Source organism: Ailuropoda melanoleuca, chromosome 12 (genome assembly GCF_002007445.2).
Source record: "Ailuropoda melanoleuca isolate Jingjing chromosome 12, ASM200744v2, whole genome shotgun sequence".
Classification (NCBI taxonomy): domain Eukaryota; kingdom Metazoa; phylum Chordata; class Mammalia; order Carnivora; family Ursidae; genus Ailuropoda; species Ailuropoda melanoleuca.
Window position 1 is genome coordinate 21,214,361 of NC_048229.1, and position 21,646 is coordinate 21,236,006.

General features: G+C 41.7%; 1 protein-coding gene across 1 annotated transcript in view; it reads left to right on the forward strand.

Annotated features, from left to right (window-relative positions):
• Nucleotides 1-21,646, forward strand: part of TTC28 (tetratricopeptide repeat domain 28) — a 585,777-nt gene that overhangs the window by 414,003 nt on the left and 150,128 nt on the right. The window lies entirely within an intron of this gene.

Consider the following 21,646-nt stretch of genomic DNA (forward strand, 5'->3'; position numbering starts at 1 on the left):
TTCTCCAAATTCAGGGAATTTTACCCATTATTTTTTTCAAATATTTCTTCTTGCCCATTCCGTCTTCTGCTCTATTTATGAGACTCTGCATTATTTTAGATCTTTCAATATTGTCCTATATATCACTGAGGCTCTGTTCACATTTTAAATCTTTTTTCTCTGTATTCTTCAGATTTAAAATTTTCTGTTTATCTTTAAGTTCACTAACTCTTTCTTCTGTCATCTCCAATATGATTTTAAACCCATTCAGTGATTCCGAGTTTGGGATTCCCCAAGACTACTCTCACTTTGGACATCAGCTGTGAGCAGGGGTCTCCTAGACCACCCTCAGTTCAATAATTCACTGGAAGGACTCACAGAATTCACTAAAAGCTGTTATACCCATGGTTATGGTTTATTACAATAAAAGGATACAGATTAAAGTTAGCCAAGGGAAGAGGCACGTGGCGGGAGAGTTCTATGCATGAAGCCTTCAGTTGGTTGTCTTCTCCCAGTGGAGTCACGGACAGTGCCTACATCTCCAAGCAACCATATCAACAATATTCACAGACTATTATCAAGCAGAGAGGCTCACTTGAGCCTTGGTGTCCAAAGCTTTTATTGGACCTTGGTCACAGATATGGTTGACCGCTTACATGGGTGACCTTGGTTTCCAGCCCCCCAAAGATTGAGCTGAAAGCCCCCACTCTAAATCACATTGTTAGCATCAACTGTTTGGCATAGCTTTCACCCTCAGGTAAACAAAGACACTCTTAGGCAGGGTTTTCTGAGGGTTCATAGATTGCTTCCCAGAGCTGAGGGTGAAGTCCAGGCCTCTCTTTGGTCAAGGTTAATTCGTTACTGCATAAGTGAATTTTTTATCAGGCATATATTGTATTTTTAGCTTTAGAATTTCCACTTAGTTCTTTTAATTAACATTTTAGTTTTTCTGCTAAGATTTATGTTAGTTTATTCAATACATGTATTTTTTGTTTACATAGCCAAGCCTTATAAAAGCTTTTAAAACGTTGTCTCCTAATTCTGTGTGGGTCATCTTAGAGTTAGACCCTATTTTTTTAAAATCCAGTTAACGTATAGTGTTGTATTAGCTTCAGGTGTACACTATAGTGACTCAACAATTCTGTACATTACTCAGTGCTCATTGTTAAGATAAGTATACTCTTAATCCCCTTCATCTATTTCACCCGTCCCCCCACCCACCTCCTCTATGGTGACCATCAGCTTCTTCTCTATAGTTAAGAGTCTGTTTCAGAGGTAAACCCTGTTGATTGACTGTTGTTGATGTTGTTTTGTAACAGTTTGATTAAGATATAATTCACATACCATGCAGTTGACCCATTTAAAGTGTATATTCAGTGGCTTTTAGTACAGTCACGGAATTGTGCATTGATTGCCTTTTGTTTGGAATATTAGTCACATTTTAATGTTTCTTTATATGTCCAGTAATATAGGATTATATCTGATATTGTGAATGATACTTTATAGAGATTCTGGATTCTGATATATTTCTCTTAACAGTATTTCGTTGTCATTGTTCTTTTATCAGTTAAGTTGGCTTAATTCAAGCTCCAAATTCAGTCCTCTCTGTGGTGGGTGGCAGCTAAAATTTCTGTTCAGATCTTTTAGCTTTAACTGGGCTACTTAGATTCAGCCTTGCACATGCATATTTCAGGTGTTAGAGATTTGGGTAGAATTTATACTCAGCATTGAAAGCTCCCCACAGTGGCTCACTCTGGGATTTTTCCTCTGGTTCTTCAGGCCAGTAACACTGTGTTTCTCCCTGTATTGTAGCCTGACCACATGGCACTAATTGGGGCTTTTCCCCAAAAAAATGCCCTCTGGCATTTCAAAAATAGGTAACTTGGGGTGCCCAGGTGGCTCAGTCGGTTAAGCATCTGCCTTTGGCTCAGGTCATGATCCCAGGGTCCTGGGATCGAGCCCTGCTTTGGGAATCCTTGCTCAGCGGGAGGCCTGCTTCTCCCTCTCCCTCTGCCTGCTGCTCTGCCTACTTGTGCGTGCTCTCTCTCTGTCAAATAAATAAATAAAATCTTTTTAAAAAAAAAAAGGAAACTTAACCAATGCCATTCCCTTCTTCAAAAGGTCAGCTCCAACCTCCCTGCTTTTGGTTGTACGGTATCTTTTTGTAGATTCCTCCCCCTGCATCCTTCATGGCCCACCCCACCCCCTCCAGACTGTAGTTGTTTTCTCTAAGAGGGCTGGTCTGAAAGGAGCTGCTCCTCTGTTACTGGAAGTGGAACTCCTGTTCATTTTTAACCCATTTAAGTTTGACTCCCACCTTTGTCTCCTGAAAAGGATCAACAGCGATCTCCTCATGGCTGAGTTGAGAGATCTTTTGACAGTCTCCCTAATCATATGCAGCATTTGTACGCTCTACTAGCTTTTCCTTGAAATTCTCTCCTCTTCTAGTCTCTGTGAAGCTCTACTGTCCTGTTCTTTTCTTCCATCACCCCTTCCTGGTTGCCCAGTCTGCTGCATTAGCCTACTAGTTGGGTTTTCCTTACCACCAGGCCCTCCCTCCCCCGTTTCCTCCCCCCCACATCAGTATGACACTGACCCTCCCACAGCTGCGGGGCAGCTAGCAGCTGCTACGCAGTGCACACAACATGCTGTCAGAGTCCTCACCCTGAAATGCGGTCTGTCGTGGTTTCCGTTATCGAATTCCGCTACTCCTCGATACATACCGCTTACTTTTCCTAAAACTGGGCTTTTCCGTCTTCTCCAATCTCACCACACTGGCTATGTTTTCTGGCTTTACTGTATTTCCCCAAGCTAGATCTTCCACTTCGAATGTTTGTGTCCCTCTTTTGCTTGTCTAAAGTTCACCCATCTTTTGAGGATCATTCTCAGTACTGTTTACAACTCGAAGCCTCTCTTGATAATAAGATTAAGCTTTTCTCTCGTCTGAGGCCTAAGAACACTTTTAAATTTCTCTTATTCCATTTTTATTCAATCATAAGTTTTGGTTATTTGTATACTTGTATAGTTACCTCTACTGGATTAGAACTCATTGGAAGTATGAACAACATTCTATCTATTGTCTCCATATCACTCAGTATAACCCCTTAGTACCACATAGTGGATATGCAATACATGCTTATATGGTGAGGTTGAATGAGTGAAAGCTTATCCCAAGATGCTGTTCCCAGATGACTGGAGGACTAGTGGTGCCTTTGGAAAGAAACGCGAAGGCTGAGAGGAAGAACTAGTTTGGGAAAGCATGTGATGTTTGGTTTTATATGTGTCCAATATGTATATTTCTCTTACTGAATGTAACATGAGCAAATAGTACCGGAAACAGGCATCAAGAGGGCCTCATCTCAATAACCTCTGTAAGGTAAGAGCAAAAAGCCAGCCAGGGAGGCAGAGTCAGGATCACGGTGGAGGAGATCCAGGTAGAGGTCGGGGAGAAGAGAGTTTCAGGATGTGGAGGGCATATCACTTATATCACAGAAGCCAAGGGGAATGAGATTTGAATCACTAAGAAGGTTTTTATGGCATTAAAAGCTCTCTGTGCACATCTGAGGGGAGAGTGGATAGAACCCAGGAGAAGGTAGAGAAGTCTTTGTCCTCAGTGTTCAGCATGTTCTGGTATTTATTATCCACCTTTATTTGTTTTAAAATTAAACAAGGAGAAATGACTTAGACTCTTCAGATTTCTTATGAACAACAAAGACCAGCCTAGCTGTTTTCTAAGCATGCATCTTGTCAAAATAATGTTAATGTATATTTTGGCTTAGAAAATGTCCATCTTTCCTTTTATGGTCAAAACAACTGTAGTATTTCTGTAGCCTCTGATTTTTTGGTGGCCTTCTTTATGATTCTGATTTAGGCAGTTTGGAGTCAAATCTCAGGCTGTAGAGTAGGTCACTGGAACAAAGCCTCAATTAAAGTCCTCAGTGATCATCACGGGTCTTCTCATTCACTGGGGACTAAGCACACTTGCCTCTTGTCATACTGTGAGGTGGGATGCAGTGAGAAAAGTGAAAAAGGAAACATTCAGTTTTTTTTCCCTCCCTTTCTCCCTCCATTCCCTTCCCTCCTTCCCCGCTTCCCTTCCCTCCTTCCTCCCTTCCCCCTTCCCTTCCCTCACTTCCCTTCCTTTACTTCCTTCCTTCCTTCCTTCCTTCCTTCCTTCCTTCCTTCCTTCCTTCCTTCCTTGCTTCCTTCCCAATGAAGGTGACCTCTTAGTTTGTCACTATGCCCTGGAATATATATATAAAGGTGAACACGTTTCAGAAGCCACTTCCCACATACAACAGTGCCAGGGCTGGTTTTGTTTCTAGTATTGGGTCAAATATGAGAGATAGAAAGTCCTTCCCACCAAATTCTGGGGTCAAATATCTAATAATCCATCTATGGAAACTAATTGAGATTTTAAAATTAAATGTCTCTTTTTAGTCAAAAAGACATATCTAGAAAGTAGCTTTTTTGAGAAAAAAAAGGGAAATGGGACTAGTGTTCATTAATTCATTTGTTCATTTAATCATTCATTCTTTTGTAACAAATATTGATTGAATGTGAGCATGTGATAGGCACATTAGTGCCTACATTTAATGAATAAAACCAATGTAGTTCCTGCCCCTATGGAGCTTATGGTTTTTCATTTAACAAGTACATGTTGAGAGCTGCTCTATGCCACGTTTCTATTCACTTTCATATTTAATCTTCTCCACAAACCTTTGAGGTCAGGAGTATTAATTAATTTTACATATGAGAAAATCACAGCCCAGGTAGGTTAAAAAAACTTGATCCATTTAGTCTCAAGAGATCCGTAGCATAAAAGACTCATTAAGATCTCATAAAATAATGCTTGGCCTCTTTTTTACCATGTTTTCAAACCATCCCGGGAGTCATGTGTTGGAGTAAAAGCTTGGTAGCAATCCTGGTGGGTCTACATCATCCTTCTTATTTGCTGTGCAACAAATGATAATCACCGGAAATGGAGATTTTCAGCTGTTCTAATTCTGAGATTTAAGAAGTATCATCTAAATAACTTTTATAAAAATTATATTTAAAAATTAAATTTTGGCAATCTGAACAGAAAGTTCTGAATTCCCAAGGAAGGGTGGAACAACACCATTACATATTATCTCCATAATATATACACATATTGTACCTTAATTACATATTATTTCTGAATAAATTTTATGATTGAATTGTGACCATGAACATATGAAAAACTCAGTATCCTAAAAAATCTTAAAATAAATTTCTTTTGTCAGAGAAAGAATATCCTACAATATGGTGACCACTCTATTTCATCTGTTTTTCACATTTCAATTTTTGTATGTTGGAAAGTGATGGAGAGAAGCCTAGCTTTATAGGCAAAATGTTTATAATTGTAGGTAGCAATTAATTCACACTAATTGAGTATTTTTCTTTGGAAATCCATAGTGTGATTTATGGGGCCATATTGAAAATAACTGCTCAAGATGTCAAAGGGTGTATGAGACATCACTCAGAAGTTCTTGGCATGGCAGTGGGATTCCACCATATTTGTGATTCACAGTACTTGTTTGTCTTATCAATAGCCCTTGGAAGTAAGCTATTATTATTCCTTGTCACTGATGAGGATCCAGAGATTAATGAATGCTTGTGTCTCACCCAAGATTATAGAGTAAGAGGAAGAGTTGAGGCTAAACTTCAGGTCTCTGATTTCTATGTTTCCACAGATCCTTCTGTGAGGGAACGTTCCCACTAGAAGGGTAGACTACAGTGGGAGCCATGCGAGGATTACCCAGCCTAGGGCTCCAAGCCAATGTTGCTTCCTCTTCTGCACACCCCTCCCCGCTTCATACATAGGAAAATGGAAAAGAAGAAGCACCACTGGAAGGGTTACAGGTCACCTCGAAGCGGTGGTCCCTGCTTGTGCCCTGGGACAAAACAGCAAGTGTTCCTAGAGAAGTATAAGCACCATTAGGATGGAAGACTCCTTTCTTCTCTCTCCGCAAAGAAGCTGGTGTCAATTGGTTACTTGCACTGAGCTAGGCACTTTGCAACATTAACTTCATTCTCACTACACAGCTGTATGGCAGACATAGAAGGAAGGATGCTGGCTCAAATTCAGTTTATGAGCAGCAGTGGCAAGATCCAAACTTGAGTCTGTATGCTGTGTTCTAATACAGCCCACAGGCCCCCTCTAGGACCTATATATTTACTGAGCAGTTAGTTCTCCTTGGGAAGGGTAGACGAGACAACACAGATTGTCAGAGTCTAATAATGTCCATGATATAGGAAGCCAAAGCACACACCTCTGCTTTGCATTCAAAGCAGCTCCTATTAAGGGTCGTGATAAGGGGAAATATAAATATAAAAAAAATGTGGTCCAGAGCTGGACAATAGGTATTTCTAGACATCTAAAAGAAAGTAACAGGAATGTGCTTTCCCTGTTTGAAAAGAAAAATGAGAAATGGAAAGCATCAACCAAAACAGGAGTTTTTCTGATCAAGCCCCAGAGGATTCACAGAAAATGATTCAGACCCTCATTAAGGTTGTGACACACACATCCTGCACTGTGCCCCACACCTATCAGTGCCTAATAAATATTAATAATATTTACTCTCTACTTTAGGTCAAGATTTGTCACCCTGCTTGTCTAGACATTGCTATTTAAAAGGAGCTGTGATTTGCTTACAGACCCAGCGCATCTGTAAACATGTGAGCAGAGGCAGACGGGGCGGTAAATCTTGGTCAGAGCCGCACTTTGGACTGTTGCAGGAGAGGCTGCAAAACTGTTGTTGGAATAATGAAGTGGATGCTTGCTGCCAGATCCCAGAGTTCTGTCTCCAGCAGGCAGAGTCTAGCAGTAAATTAGCTTATGTTTCAGCCTGGCAGTTGGCACTTGGTTCATTTGTAGATGCTAATTGTAATCTGATGTTATCAGCAGCAGGTAATTGAAATGGGCTTGATGAATTACTTAATTTCTTTTAATAGCTGAGTCTTCAAGAACTGAATAAAGAAGATAAGGTGATCGGGAGGAAAATACAACAGCTCTATCTTTCTAATTAGTGCTTGGAGCTTTTTTCTTCTTTACACAAATGATTATGAACATGTGAGGCTGAATAGGTTTATGAGTCAAAAGCCCCCATGGGGGCATTTCCCATTAGGCATCCCGGTCCTGAGCATTGATAACACTTCTGTTAGGACCTCAGAAAGGAACACTTGAGTGATCCCTTTGAAGAACATTGATTTCTGAACACAGTCGTGTTTTCCCAGACTTAGGTGGGCACCAGCTGCCAAGAGTACCGCCACTTTGGCACACCTCCTACCTTCGGCCCCTGGCCCTTCTTCTGCGGCTGTGTTCTGTGAGCAGTGCTGCCTGGCACTATGCAGTGAGCAGGGGAGCCTTGCAGTAATGTGGGGCATTGGCTCCTGTCACCCACACCTGGTGCCAGCACCACCCACACCTGCCTGTCTCTAAGTCTTTCCATCTGTAGCAGCTCCTTTGTATCCCTTTGCTGTGCCAGCAATGGTGGGTGCAGATGTGACCCTGGGTCCTGCCATCTGTGCTGGACTCTGCATACTGGACCTAAGCTATGTGACTGCAATGAGCTTTTGGGGGGGGTGTCTTTCTTCCTGAATCATTTGGCTCCGCTTTTAGTCGCATGTTGGTTCCTTAAGGAATCCATCTGTTTTGGGGTGACTTTGGAGGAATTGACTTTTGACCAGTTTTTTTTCCAGAAAATTAAAATAACAGCAGAAAATGTAGAGCATTAGACTACATTAGAATCCAGCCTCTTAGACATTTGGAGATGATAGACCAAGTGATTATTCAGATCACCCGTGTGGTTCTCCTGCATGGTGAGTTCTGTTCAAAGACCACTTTTCGTTATAGGGGAAGACTCCAGGTCTCTAAGCCACCAACATGATTGTGGCAGGGAAAGCCTTTGCTGGTAAATGCATTGCAGGGATCCTAGTAATGTTCTACTTCTTCATCTGAATGGTAGTTACGTGGCTGTGCTCACTTTGTGAACATTTATTGAATTGTATGCTTGAGATTTTATACCTTTCTGACAATATGTTATACTTTAAAGGTTTACTTTTAAAAACACATTGCACTCTGGGGGCAGAGTAGAATTGGATTGGTATGCCTTTCTTGATTCCATCCAGGCCTATGGCTTTCACCACTGTGCACCACCTTCCCAGACTCCTGCTTCCTACACAGCCCCCTCCAGAGGCCCCAGATGGGTCTCTCTCCAAGTCTGTGATTTCAGGTTGTGTATTCCCTCGTTCTGAGAATGGCAATGCCATCTCAGCACCCCGCCAAGAAATCTCAGTTATCCTGGAATCCCTGCCTCCTTCCCTCACAGCCCAGACCTACTTGGTCAGAAGTCCTGAGAATTCTGCCTCTCCACACAACTCTTAAGGCATCTGCCAGACTGTGTTTTCAGCCTCCCATCATCTCTTGCCTGGGTCATTACAGCGACTTCCTCCATATTGATCTCCCAGCTCCTCCTTCAGATTATGTTCCACATTGCTTCCATGTAACCCTCTCAAAACCCCAGCTGCTCAATGCCCAATCTATACTTAATGCCCATTTCTATACTTAAGATCCTACAGTGGTTCCCCATTATCTTTAGGATGAAGTCCAAAATCCTTGGCCTGGTGTGAGATTTAAAACAAACAAATAGACACACACACACACACACACACACACACACACCCAGCTTCCGGCCCAGAGCCCCTAAAACCCTTTTAATTCCATGAGTGATAAGAACACTAGGAGCGCCTTTGTTTTAATGAGACAACTCTGAGTGAACTGGATGCCTTCTGGATGGGGACTAGTCACCAGAAAGACCAAGCCAGGATTAGGAGGTTGGAGTTTTCAGCCCCACCTAGAGAGTAGGGAGTTAGTAATTGATCAAACCTACTAGAAGAAGCCTCCATAAAATCCCAGTGGTAGGGGATTCGGAGAGCTTCCAGCTCAGTAAACACATCCGCTCTGGGAGGCTGATGCACTCCAACTCCAGGGGGATGGAAGCTCCAGGGCTTGGGACTGTCCCAGATCTCACCTTATGTCTCTCTTCATCTGATTGTTCATCTGTATTCTTTATCGCATCCTTTAATAAACTGGTACATGGAAGTGTTTCCCTGAATTCTTGGCTCTAGAAGTTTAATGGAACCCGAGGAGGAGGTTATGGGAACCTCCAACCTGTAGCCCATTGGTCAGCAGCACAAGTGGGAACCTGAGCTTGCAACTGGTGTCTAAAGTGGGGCTGGGGTGGGGGCAGTCTGATGAGACTGAGCCCTTACCTGTGACAGCTGATGCTGTCTCTGGGTAGATCACATCAGAATAGAGCTGAATTGTAGGACACCCAGCTGGTGTTAGCGACTTGCTTGTTGTTGTGGGGAAACCCCACCCCCCACCTTTGGTGACCAGAAGTCAAGTGTTCTGTAAAGGAGGCTCACAGGAGAGATGCACAGTAGGGAGCAACTGGGTTTTTCCTTACATAGGAAGGATAAAACGGAGTTTTCTTGTTTACACCTGGCATATATATTTTCTGTCAACATTCAAATAATATTTATTGAGCCCCGCATAGGGCTCCCTGCTCCGCCAGGAGCCTGCTTCTTCCTCTCCCACCCCCCCCCCCCCCTTGTGTGTTCCCTCTCTCGCTGGGCTGTCTCTCTCTCTGTCAAATAAATAAATAAAATCTTTGAAAAAAAAATTTATCGAGCACCTACTCTGTGCCAGAAACTATGCCAGTGGCTGTTTGGTAGACAAAACATGCATTTTAAGTTCTTGCAGGAAAAGTACTTAGTGATTTCAGAAAGTATTACGGGGGTGTAAATTTAATAGGGAGGCAGGTTGTCAGAAAACTTTTCTGTGGGGAACTGACCCCGATTTATCTTACTGATGCCGTTTTCTCCTTTTTTCACCCCTCACACTCACTGCTGTCCAAACCTCTGAGCACTTTCACTCCTCCATGGCTGTCCTCAGTGCCATTTCTTCTGCCCTGAGTATCTTTCTCCTTCTGTCAAGCCTGTGAAATCTTACTTATTTGCTCATACTTCGACCAGATGTCATATTACCCTTAATTAAGCCTCCCAGGCTCTTCCAGGAAATTTGGTGTTCCCCTTATATTTTGTGCATGGTGCTTATTAAGTATTATCATTATTTACCAATGAGATCATTAATGCCCAAAATGGGCAAGATATGTATCTTAAAATTTTTGTGGCCTTATTACCTAGTGCCCAATGCTTGGTCTACAGTGTAATGTGTAATTTGAATGGATGAAGGATGATGAGAGTCAAGCACTATGGAAAAATGCCTGGAATTAATAACTGGAGTCTAAAGTCCAAATAATTACTTACCTCTTCCATATTTACTGTGTTCATCCATTTGTGCCTTACCACTCCCTGCCCTTAAGTTCACATACCATTCCTGATCCCATAGCCCAGGGAGACTAATTCTGGGGAACAATGGCAGTTTCTATATAGTTTATATTGGACCTTCACTTTCTCATCAGTGTAAATGATCTCTAAAACCCTTTACTGTTCTAAAAAGTTGTAATTCTATGATCTTTTCATGGAGAGACAATGTATATGGAAGCTGGAACCTGATTCCTAAAGCCTTTTAAATGAACCAAAAATATAATCAACTTGAGAAATAGTGAAACCAGCAGGCAGTGATTAGGTTTTATGATACCCATTTTAATTTTACTCCTTACAGTTAGTAGGAATACTGAATTGAGCAGATTTTTCTCTTTCTTTTGCATAGTCTTTTGCCCGATAGCTAAATGAGACAGTCTGATTAGCAGGCTAACTAAATAATATATTAACCTTTTTGGATCTTTATCCAAGAAGTTTACAAAGCAGGGCTAAAATGAGGCCCTTTGTGTAGGTTTGAAGAACCCTAATATTTATTACTTTTGGACAAGAAAATCACTAGAATAATCACACTGTTTCTTCTTTTAACTACATGAACTTAATAGTCTATTCTCTACATTTAACATTTAGCCTTAGGAAACTGATACTACCTTCACTTTTTAGGTATTCAAATAACAGGTTCCGTAGAGAATCTATGAAAAGGCCTTTGTGATCTCTCCAGCATACCTTTGACGTAGCACAGAAGTCATGGTAATAATAAAAGGAACGACACTTATGGAATGGCTCCAATGTGCCAGCACTAGACTCGGGGTAGCTTCTTATGCAGTGTTTTATTATTTCATTTAGAAATTCACAAAGCTATGGCTTCTTATTCCCATTTAGAAATGAAAGACCTAAAAAACAGAGAGTTTGGTTGTCAAAGGCCCCACAGCAAGTGTGTGGCAGAGCTGGGGTGTGAGCCCAGAGGGGTCTGAGTCTAAGGTCAGTGCTCTTTATATTATGTCACACTGCCTCTCGAAAGAGAATGCCTAAAATTATTTAGGAAAGAGCTAAAACTCGAGCACTTTTAAGTGGGTAGGACCATATGACATTGTAACTGGAAAAAAATGAAAATGGAGCATTTGTCTTTACCCACGGTTTCTCTTCACTCTCACTCATCCCCATTTTATACTGGGCGCACAGAACACGCCTGCGGACTAAATGCATGTCAGAAGCAGGGCTGCGCATATACCGCAACCTGAACTCTCCCCGCTTTTCCAGTATGAAATCCACAAGAGGCTCAAGTGTTTAATACTCTCTTCAGCATAATTAGTAATTTCATGGTGCCTTCAAAAAGTTAGCTTTCACTGAGAACCATTTTCAGCATGTTGTTCCAGAAATTCTTAAGGCTCTCTCTGACACAGCAGAAAACATGTTTGTTGAATTGGATTAAAGCTGGAATGCAACTTTTAGTGGATATTTGCTGACTCAGCCTGTCCCCACTTGACTTTCGAACAGCTTTGTTAGCTCCTGAATATGGGCTCTCCGTTTTCATTGGATTTCAAAAAGGGGTCCTTTCTGCCCGCCTTTGAAGGGTTAAGTTTCTCAGGGAAGTGAACGCTTTCATTTTCTAGTAAAGATTGCATTGGTGCCATTTAAAATGTTTCCAAGAGCAATTAAAAAGTGAAGTAAATGCTTTGTTGTTATGTGTCCAATGTGCTTGTAAAGCAAGCCCTTGTCAGAACAGCCCCAGTGGCAAAAAAAAGTAACGGATTTGTGTTCTCGAGCCAGAATGTCAGAGTTGGCCACTTATTTGAAACAACAGCAATTCTGTAATTGCATTTCCTTGATTCAAATGGAAGGTCCCATCAAATCCATTATCTAATACCGAATAAGACAAAGACAGCTTATAACATGGCCCAGCTGTTGGAGTGCTCTGGAGGGAGATATAATATGCTCTGTGACTCAGTAAGCAGAAGGTAATGGACTAAAAGTTATCAAGCCCTTCACAACAAGGAGATCTGGAGTTTAACCAGAAATTTCAGACTGTCAACCTTAACAAAACAGATGGTGTTCTCCAGTTCACAGCACCATCCGGCGAGCTGGCATGCCTGCCTTGACAGCTCCTGGTGCTTCTTAAATGCCTGATGGAGAGACATCCTCTTTGTCATCAGTGAAGAACTTGGACTAGTTCGTGTGTGACGCAGGGAATAAGAAGTACCTCTGTGCTAAATCCTTTAGTGAACGCTCTGATGATCTTTCTCCCCTACTCCCCTTCTGGCCTCTGATGCAAAGACATTCTATATAAGAATCCTGTTGGACTGTTCTTTTTCCTTCTTCTGGTACCATAGAAACCACTCACGTTGTGTGCAGATGTCTCCATTTTAATCACTAAGCTGTCTGGTTCACGAATGGCTCATCTTGACCGCCAACGTTACAGGCTTTTACAGTATTGTATAGCAAGGATGACTGTGTAATTTGTCACCGGGCCAGTCCCAGGCACCACCAGGATACAGGATATAGAGTCACCATACATCTAGCGTGCTTATGGAAAACCCAACTTCTGGAGTCAGATGGCCGGCCTGGCTTTGGATCCTGGCTACGCCACTTATGGGCTTTGTGACCTTGGACAAGGTGCTCAGTTGTTCTCTGTATCAGTTTCTTCATCTGTGAAATGGGCATAATTATAGCACCATGAGTCAATTTGTGTAAAGCCCTTAAAACAATGCCTGGCACATCAGAAATGCTCATAAAAATGTTATAATCACTATCATCGTCATCATAGTTATATGTGGGGAAGAGTATATAATTTCTTAGCACAAAACTAAGATGCTAAGAGAAGGGTGAAAATACTACTGAAATACATAGTATTTCTTACCCTTCAGAAAATTCTAATCCACTGAAAGATAAAGGTGGTTATCAAGGGCCACACATGTTGTCATTTGACTTCTTCATCTCTTTTCTTTTTCACTCCAGCTTTATTGAGATAGAACCGACACCTAACTGTTGTGTGAGTTTAAGGTAACTGTGTGATTATTTGATACAGGTATACCTTGTGAAATGCTTTACCGCAATAAGGTTGCTAAGCACACCCTTCACCTCACATAATTACCATTTCGTTGGTGTGATGGTGAGCTCATTAAAGGCCTACGCTCACAGCAAGTTTCAAGGATACAGTGTAGCGTGGTTGACTGTAGGCACCATAGTGTGCATTAGATACCCAGACTTACTCTTCTTATAACTGACCACAGTCTCGCCTTGTCCCCCACTCCTCAGCCCCTGGAAGCCACCATTGTGCTCTGTTTCTATGAGTTTGGTATTTCTGGACTCCACATGTAAGTGAGATAGACAGTGTTTGTCTTGCTCTCTGTCATTTCACTTAGCATAATGCCCTCAGGGTCCATTTATGTTGTTCCAAGTGACAGGATTTCCTTCTTTTTTATGATTAACCTTCCATTATGTATATCTATATAGATATATATAGCTGTAGATATATAAATATATAGATATATGAATATATATATCTCACATTTTCTTTATCCATTCACCCATCAGTGGACACTTAAGTATTCTCCATGTCTTGACTATTATGAATAATGCTGTAATGAACCTGAGAATGCAGATTATCTTTTTGAGATAGTGTTTTCACCTTCTTCAGATATATACCCAGAAGTGGGATTGCTGGATCATATGGTAATTCTATTTTTAACTTTTTGAAAAACCTCCATTCTGGTTTCCATAGTGGCTGCACCAATTAACATTCCCACCAACAGTGCACCAGGGTTCCCCTTTCCTCTACATCTTTCCGCATTTATCTCTTTATTTTTTTTTTGATAATAGCCATTCTAACAGATGTGAGGTTATATCTTATGGTGGTTTCAATTTGCATTTCCCTGATGATTTGTAATATTAAGTACCTTTTCACGTGCTTCTTGGCCGTTTGTATGTCTTTGGAAAAATGTCTCCCCAAGTCCTCTGCCCATTTTAAAATCAGACTATTTCTTTGCTGTTGAGGTGTGTTAGTTCTTTATGTATTTTGGATATTAACCTCTTGTCAGATACCTGGATTGCAGATATTTTCTCCCATTCCGTAGGTTGCCTTTTCATTTTGCTGATTTTTTCCTTTTGCTGTGTAGAGGCTTTTTAGGTTGATGTAGTACCACGTGATTCTTGCTTTCATTATTTACACTTTCGGTACCATATCCAAAGTAATCTTTGCTGTTTGATGTCAAGGAGCTTTTCCCCAGTGTTTTCTTCTAGGAATTTTATGGTTTCAGATTTTATATTTAAATCCTTAACCTATTTTCCCTTAATCTGTGAGCAGTGTAAGATAGGAGGGGTCCAGCTTCATTCTCTTGCATGTGGATATTCCGTTTTCTCAACACTATTTATTGAAGAAACTGTCCTTTCCCCATCAAGTATTCTTGCTTCCCTTGTCAAATATTAGTTGACCACGTATGCATGGGTTTATTTCTGGGCTCTCAATTCTGTTCCATTGATCTGTGTGTCTATTTTTATGACAATACCATACTGTTATGATTATTATAGTTGTGTAATATAGTTTGAAATCAGAAAGTGTGTTGCCACCAGCTGTGTTCTTTCTCATGATTGCTTTGGCTATTCAGGGTTTTCTTGTGGTTCCTTATGAATTTTAGGGTCACTTTTTATATTTCTGTGCAAAATGCCATTTGAATTTTGACTCTATAGATGACTTCGGGTAGTATGGATATTTTAACAATATCAACTCTTCTAGTCTATGAATACACAATACCTTCCATTTATTTGTGCCTTCTTCCTTTTTTTTTTGAGAGGGGGTGGGGTTGGGAGTGGCAGAGGGAGAGGGAGAGAGAGTCCCAAGCAGCCTTCACGCTGAGCATGGAGCCTGACTTGAGCTGCGATCTCAGGACCCTGAGATCATGGCCTGAGCCAAAACCTCTTGGCATAGATGCTTGACTGACTGAGCCACCTAAGTGCCCCCTTTTTTTTTAAAGATAGTTCATTGTTAGTATGTAGAAATGCAACTGATTTTTATGTGTTGATTTTGTATCCTGAAACTTTACTGAATTCATTTATTAGGTCTAACTAACAGTTTTTTGGATTTTCCGTATCCTGATCATGTCATCCTCAAACAGAGACAATTTTACTTCTTCCTTTCTGACTTGGATGCCTTTTATTATTGACTGATTGATTGATTGCCTACTTGCTCTGGCTAGGATTTCTAGTGCTATGTTGAATAAGAGCGCTGAGAGTGGGCACTCTTGCCTTGTTCCTGATCTCAGAGGGAAAGCTTTAAGCCTTTCACCATTGAGTATGATGTTAGCTGTGGGCTTGTCATTTATGACCTTCACTATGCTGAGGTATGTTCCTTCTATACCCAATTAGTTGAGAGTTTTTATCATAGAAGGATGTTGAATTTTGTTAAATGCTCTTTGTTCATCTACTGAGATGATATGATTTTTCTCTTTCATTACGTTATCATGATGTATTATATTTTTGATCTGCATGTGTTGAATCATCTTTGAGATGATTTATCCCAGAAGTGCATCCCACTTGATCGTGGTGTATGATTCTTTTAATGTGCTGTTGGATTCAGTTTGCTAAATTTTGTTGAGAACTTCTGCACGTATGTTCATCAGGGATATTGGCCTATAGTTTTGCTTTCTTGTAGTGTCCTTATCCAGCTCTGGTATCAGGGTAATGCTGACTTGTAAAATGAGTTTGGGAGTGTTCCCTCCTTTTCAGTTTTTTGGAAGCATTTGAGAAGAATTAGCATTAATTCTTCTTTAAATGTTTGATAGAGATCCCCTGTGAAGCCACCTCGTCGGGGCTTTTCTTTACTGGGAGGTTTTTGGTTACTGATCCAATCCCTTGTTATTGTTCTGTTCAGATTTTGTATTACTTCATGATTCAGTCTTGGTAGGTTGTGTGTTTCCAGGAATTTATCTGTTTCTTCCAGTTCACCAAATTTGTTGGCGTATAAATGTTCATAATAGCCTCTTATGATCTTTGGTCTTTCTGTGGTATCAATTGTGATGTCTCCTTTTTATTTAAAATTTTATTTATCTGGGTCCTCTCGCTTTTTTCTTGATAAGTCTAACTAAAGGTTTGTCAATTATCTTTATCTTTAAAAAAGCTAGTTCTAAGTTTCACTGATCTTTTCTATTGTTTTTCTATTCTCTATTTCTTTGATTTCTCCTCAGGTGGTCTTTGTTATCTCCTTCCTTTTGCTAACTTTGGGCTTAGTTTGTTCTTGTTTATCTAATTTGTTGAGGCGTGGTTCGGTTATTTATTTGAGAGCTTTCTTTTTTGTTACGTAGGCACTTATCACTATAAACCTCCGTCTTCTTAATGCTGCCTTTGCAAATTCCAATAAGTTATGGTATGTTGTGTTTGCATTTTTATTTGTTTCAAGGTATTTTTTTTTAATTTCTTCTTTGACCAGTAGTTGTGCTGGGGTGTGTTAATTTTCACATATTTGTGAAATTTCCAGTTTCCTCCTGTGATTGCTTTCGCAGTTTCATACCATTGTGGTCAGAAAAGATATTTGGTATAATTTCAATCTTAAAATTTGCTGAGACTTGTTTTCTGACCTAACTAACACATGATCTATCCTGGAGAATGTTCCATGTGTGCTTGAGAAGAATGTGTTGTATTCTCCCGCTGTTGGATGCAGTGTTCTGTAGATGTCTGTTAAGCCCATTTGGTCTCAAGTGTTATGTAAGTCCAATACTCCCTTATTGATTTCCGGTCTGGGTGATCTACCTACTGTTGAAGGTGAGGCATTGAAGTCCCTACTTTAATCATACTGTTGTCTATTACTCCCTTCAGATGTTCGTATTTGCCTAATATGTTTAGGTGCTCCTATGTTGGATACATATATATTTATAGTTGTTATAGCCTTTTGATGAATAGACCCTTTTTATCTTTGTATAATGAGCCTCTTTGTCTTTTATTATAGTTTTTTTTACCTAGAAGTCTATTTTATGTGATATAAGTCTATTTGGGTTTCCGTTTGCTTGGAATATCTTTTTCTATCCCTTCACCTTGAGCCTCTCGGTGTCCTTGAGGCTAAAGTGAGTTTGTTATTGGGCAGCCTATAGTTGGGACTTCTTTTTTTCTTTTGCACCCATTCAGCCAGTCTGTGCCTTTCGATCGGAGACTTCAATTCCTTTACACATGAGTGTGTTCTCTCATGGCTGCACAGCCTCCCTCTGCTTGTGTGCGTGGCAGTGGAGGCCAGGGATGGGGGTCGGGCCAGGGGCATGCAGGTGGACAGCTGGAGGCACAGCCCTGCACATGCCTGTAGTGGTGCGGTCAGTTGCAGGGGTATAGGCTGTTGTTTTGCACTTGCACAGCAGCAGAAGCCTGGGCTGGCCTCCTGTGAAGTTCCCAGGGCTCCAGTGAGGGAGTGGGGAGGCACTCAGGTGGCTGGCATCAACAAGCACGAATAGGTTTGGGGTGAAAACCGGTGAAATCTGCAGGTGGTTTGCGGTGGCTATGCTGGCCATTGGTCTCTTTAGTGGTGAAAGTACCACAGCCTTCTACAGGGCAATTCACTGTGTGGTTGTGTGGCTGATACTGGTAGCCCCTACTTTTCTTCCTTGTTCCTTGCCTTCTTTGTATGTCTCCAGCTTTGCTGGTCTCTAGGTGGGGTTAAACTGAAGCAGAGACATCATGTGGTACACCAGAAGGCTGGGAAGCTAGTTGCTTACCCTGTTCTTTTTTTTCTCAGGGAAGGGAGAAAGTTCTAGTTGGAAAGTTCCCTCTTGGCACTGAGCAATGCTGGTTTGGAGAATGGGATGGTGCAGGCAAATTGAAGCTGTTCTTCTTCTCCTTTTTGTGTGATTATTCACAAGTTTTTTGTCCTACTGTGTTGCTGAAGCTTCTTAAGTGGACTCCAGAGCTCTTCCAGGGCTGTTTTTTCATGGGCAGCTGCCTCATTGTTGATCTTTGTGGGGGACAGAGGCTGGGGTCTCCTACTCGGCCGTCTTGGTGATGTCATTCCTACTTCTGATCTCCCTTATCTCTGACTGAAAAACTCTGTTGTCACTGGCTTGCATCCTTCTGACAGGAAACACTTCAAATGAAAGAGACGCATGGAAAATATCCAAATCAAAACATTGACTAGGGAGAGCTCCCCCCAGATTCTAACGTTGCTGCCACTGCTCACTGATCTTTGAGTAAGGCGATCAGTTTTGGATACCAGGAAAGGAAAAACTCAAGCAGGTATGATAAGTTAATGTCCTGTGACTCAGAGATGGCTGGACTGGGAGTTAGACGTTTGAAGGCCCAAACCAGAGCTCTGAACTTTACCTTTCACAAACCACTTTTCCTTCTGGGCCTCAGTTTTCTGACATAAGAAAAGGCCATGTATTTGTTCTTTCTAAGATGGTTATTAAGCTCAAAATGAAAACGTGAATGTGACAACGCTTTGATGACTGTTAGGTCCTAAGCAAACAAGAGTCGCATCAGTATGACTCTGCTGAGAACCTTGAAGTTGATGTATTTTGTTTGTTTGTTCAGCTTTTCCCCTGTAAGATAAAGGTAATCCCGTGGGAGAAGACTTGGGGCGGGGGGGGGGATATTTTCCTGTGAGGCCACAGCCAGTGATGGGCAGAGCGTGGTTTTGAAGTGAGGTAAGCCTGGGTCGACCCATTTTGGAGCTGTGCACCTTTTGCCTCACTTCCTCCTTCTGGCTCCCGGGTTCCATGCGGAGGTGTTGTGAGGAGACATCTCCTCTTCTAAGAAGCTTTCACAAAGCCACATCGGAGCTCTTCCGCACCCTTGCAGTGCTCTGTGCCCGACAGGCAGAGGGAGCCCGCTAACTGCCCTGCCTGGTCGGCGCCCCGGTCTGTGTCCCCCTTTAGGCTGCAAGCCCTTGGAGGAGCTGCCGGCTCCCCGTCTGACGCATTTGTATTCCCCGTGCTGAGCCCTCCGCTTGTTCATCTTCGATGCCGCGTGAATTGATGAGTCGTGCTCAGCACATAGCAAGCACTCAGTAAATGGTACTGCTGTCGTTAGGCTACGAGAGATTTGTCTCTTTTAAAAGAAGCTTACAGATGTCTCCACTCATCTCAATTAGCTGGATGTTAATATGCAGACTTGGGTAAGGAATGACCATAGCACAGCAATTTTGGCTTCCCAGAAGGCTTTTACCAAAGAAAGACAACAACTGCCAGTTGTTTTGTTATGATGAACCCAGATTTGTAAAACTCTGACCAGTGATCTCCGATCATGACCTTGAAAGAACTTGAAGGCATACCTGGTAGGTTTCTAAACCATCTTCCACGGCTTCCTTGGGTTCTCAGAGGGCATAGAGACTGTGGCAGCCAGAAGACACAGTGGCCTGAGTCTTGGTGTCAGATGGGACCCGGCTGGGTTTGAATCCTAGGTCTGCCATTTATGAGCATGTGGCTTTGGGAAAGTTAGAAAAGTTCTTCAAACTTCAATTCCCCTCTCTGCAAAATGAAATTAAGAATAGAACCTCCTGGGTGGGGGTCGAGGCGCAGAGCCCGTGAGGATTAAATGAGAACTTGTAGGTGAAGTGCTTTGCACCATCCCTGGCACACAGTACGGGCTCAGGAATCCTGGCTGGCATCGCGCTGAGACCTCCCTCTGCCCCGGGGCTCTGCCGGCACCACTAGGCCCTTTCTTTCTCTCTTCTGTACTCCCACTCCCTCCTCCCCCTGAGTGATGTCAAGGCTCTGGGGAAATTTAAAGTAGTTCTTCTCTGTGGAAGATTTGAAGATTCCTGACCTAGACAAATGATTGGAGCTAGTTCCTTTTGTGCTATGGGATTTGCTAGAAGAAAAGTTTCCTCCTGTGCTGGTGAAAAAATAACTTTCTTCCCTTATATGGTTTTAACTTGTACTGAGCCCCTTTTTCCTGTTTTAACATTTCAGACCTTCTCTGTGATCTTGAAAAGCATTTTGTTTTCTTCTGAATATGTTCATAATAATTACAGAAGAGGTGATGTGCTTGGAAAGTGTATGCCTGACTGTTAGTCTGTCTCTGTGCTAGGGCCTTCGCCCCTCACCTTCTTTGTTCTCCCTCGATTATGGTGCACCTCTAAGAAGGGAGTCATATCAATGTTGTCAGATGATAGCAGTCCTGTTTAAGAAACAAGTTGACCAATGCTTGTTCTCACACTCATTCTTTTGGGGACACAGACACACACACACACACACACACACGCTAGTGCTCTCCAACACAAAGTTATACTTGAAAAAAAAAAAGAATTCTTAGAGTCAGATTAGCAGTGGTTGCTAAGTATGATCTGTCTGGCTTTTCAGTTCTTTATTTCTAAAGTATTTGAAAGGGGTGTTCTCTTTGACCTTTTTAGACTCTTGACACACAGAGGATGGTTTTCGTTTTTTATTCATGTGTCCATTTATCCATTTACCCATATATCAACTTATTCATCCATCTACGTGCCCACCAAATCATTTTTGAACACGTATCATATCATTTATGCAAGAGAAAACTCAGCGGGTTGGGTGTGAAGAGATGGAGGTTTTATTTCCAGCTCTGCCATTCTCTCAGTTTCCACAGAGAGGAGAAACGACACTGAGCTTTCCTTCCTCTGATGTTTTATAATATACCCCAGCAGAAAATTTGACCACTGCTCAGGTGCTGTGGTTGAAGGACATTTCACACTTTTTGAGATTCATGAAAAATGTACAGATGGCTCTGTTGTACATTTAAGCATTTTAATTTATGTCAACATTCACACTTCCTCCACAAGCTCACGTTATTCTGGGGAATCTCATGGTAGTGGTGTTTATGAATGACAGTATGCCCATCTTATCATTTTTGGCTTGTCTGATGGCTTCCCAAATGTTACATTTTCATTTTGTCAAACCATTGACAATGGTGGACAAGGAATGTCAGAAAAGTCCAACCCTGATTTTTCTTCTTTGCCTTTCCTTTGTTCTGTTTTTATGGCTCCAGTAACAGGAATTTTATTATAGCAGTTTGTGTCCTCAGCTCTTTTGCTGAGGCTCTGCATAATTTATGATCTAGATTCCAAAATGTTAGTGAATTGCTGCACCAGAAATAATGGAATGTGACAGCAATGGATTCCACATTCTTGGCCCAAATATTTGTGTCTGTGGTTTACAAGTCATTTCAGAGCATGATTGCTACATTGCTCAAGCTGTTACTGAGAATGAATTCTGACAAAGGAAGAGAATTTGGGTAATTGTAAAAACACAAAATGGGTCTGTGCGACAGCATTCTGCTTATGGGTCTCAGGAAGAAGAACATATCTTCCCCCTCCACAACCTTCCCCTTGCACAGACACGCTTCACCCCTCTGTCGT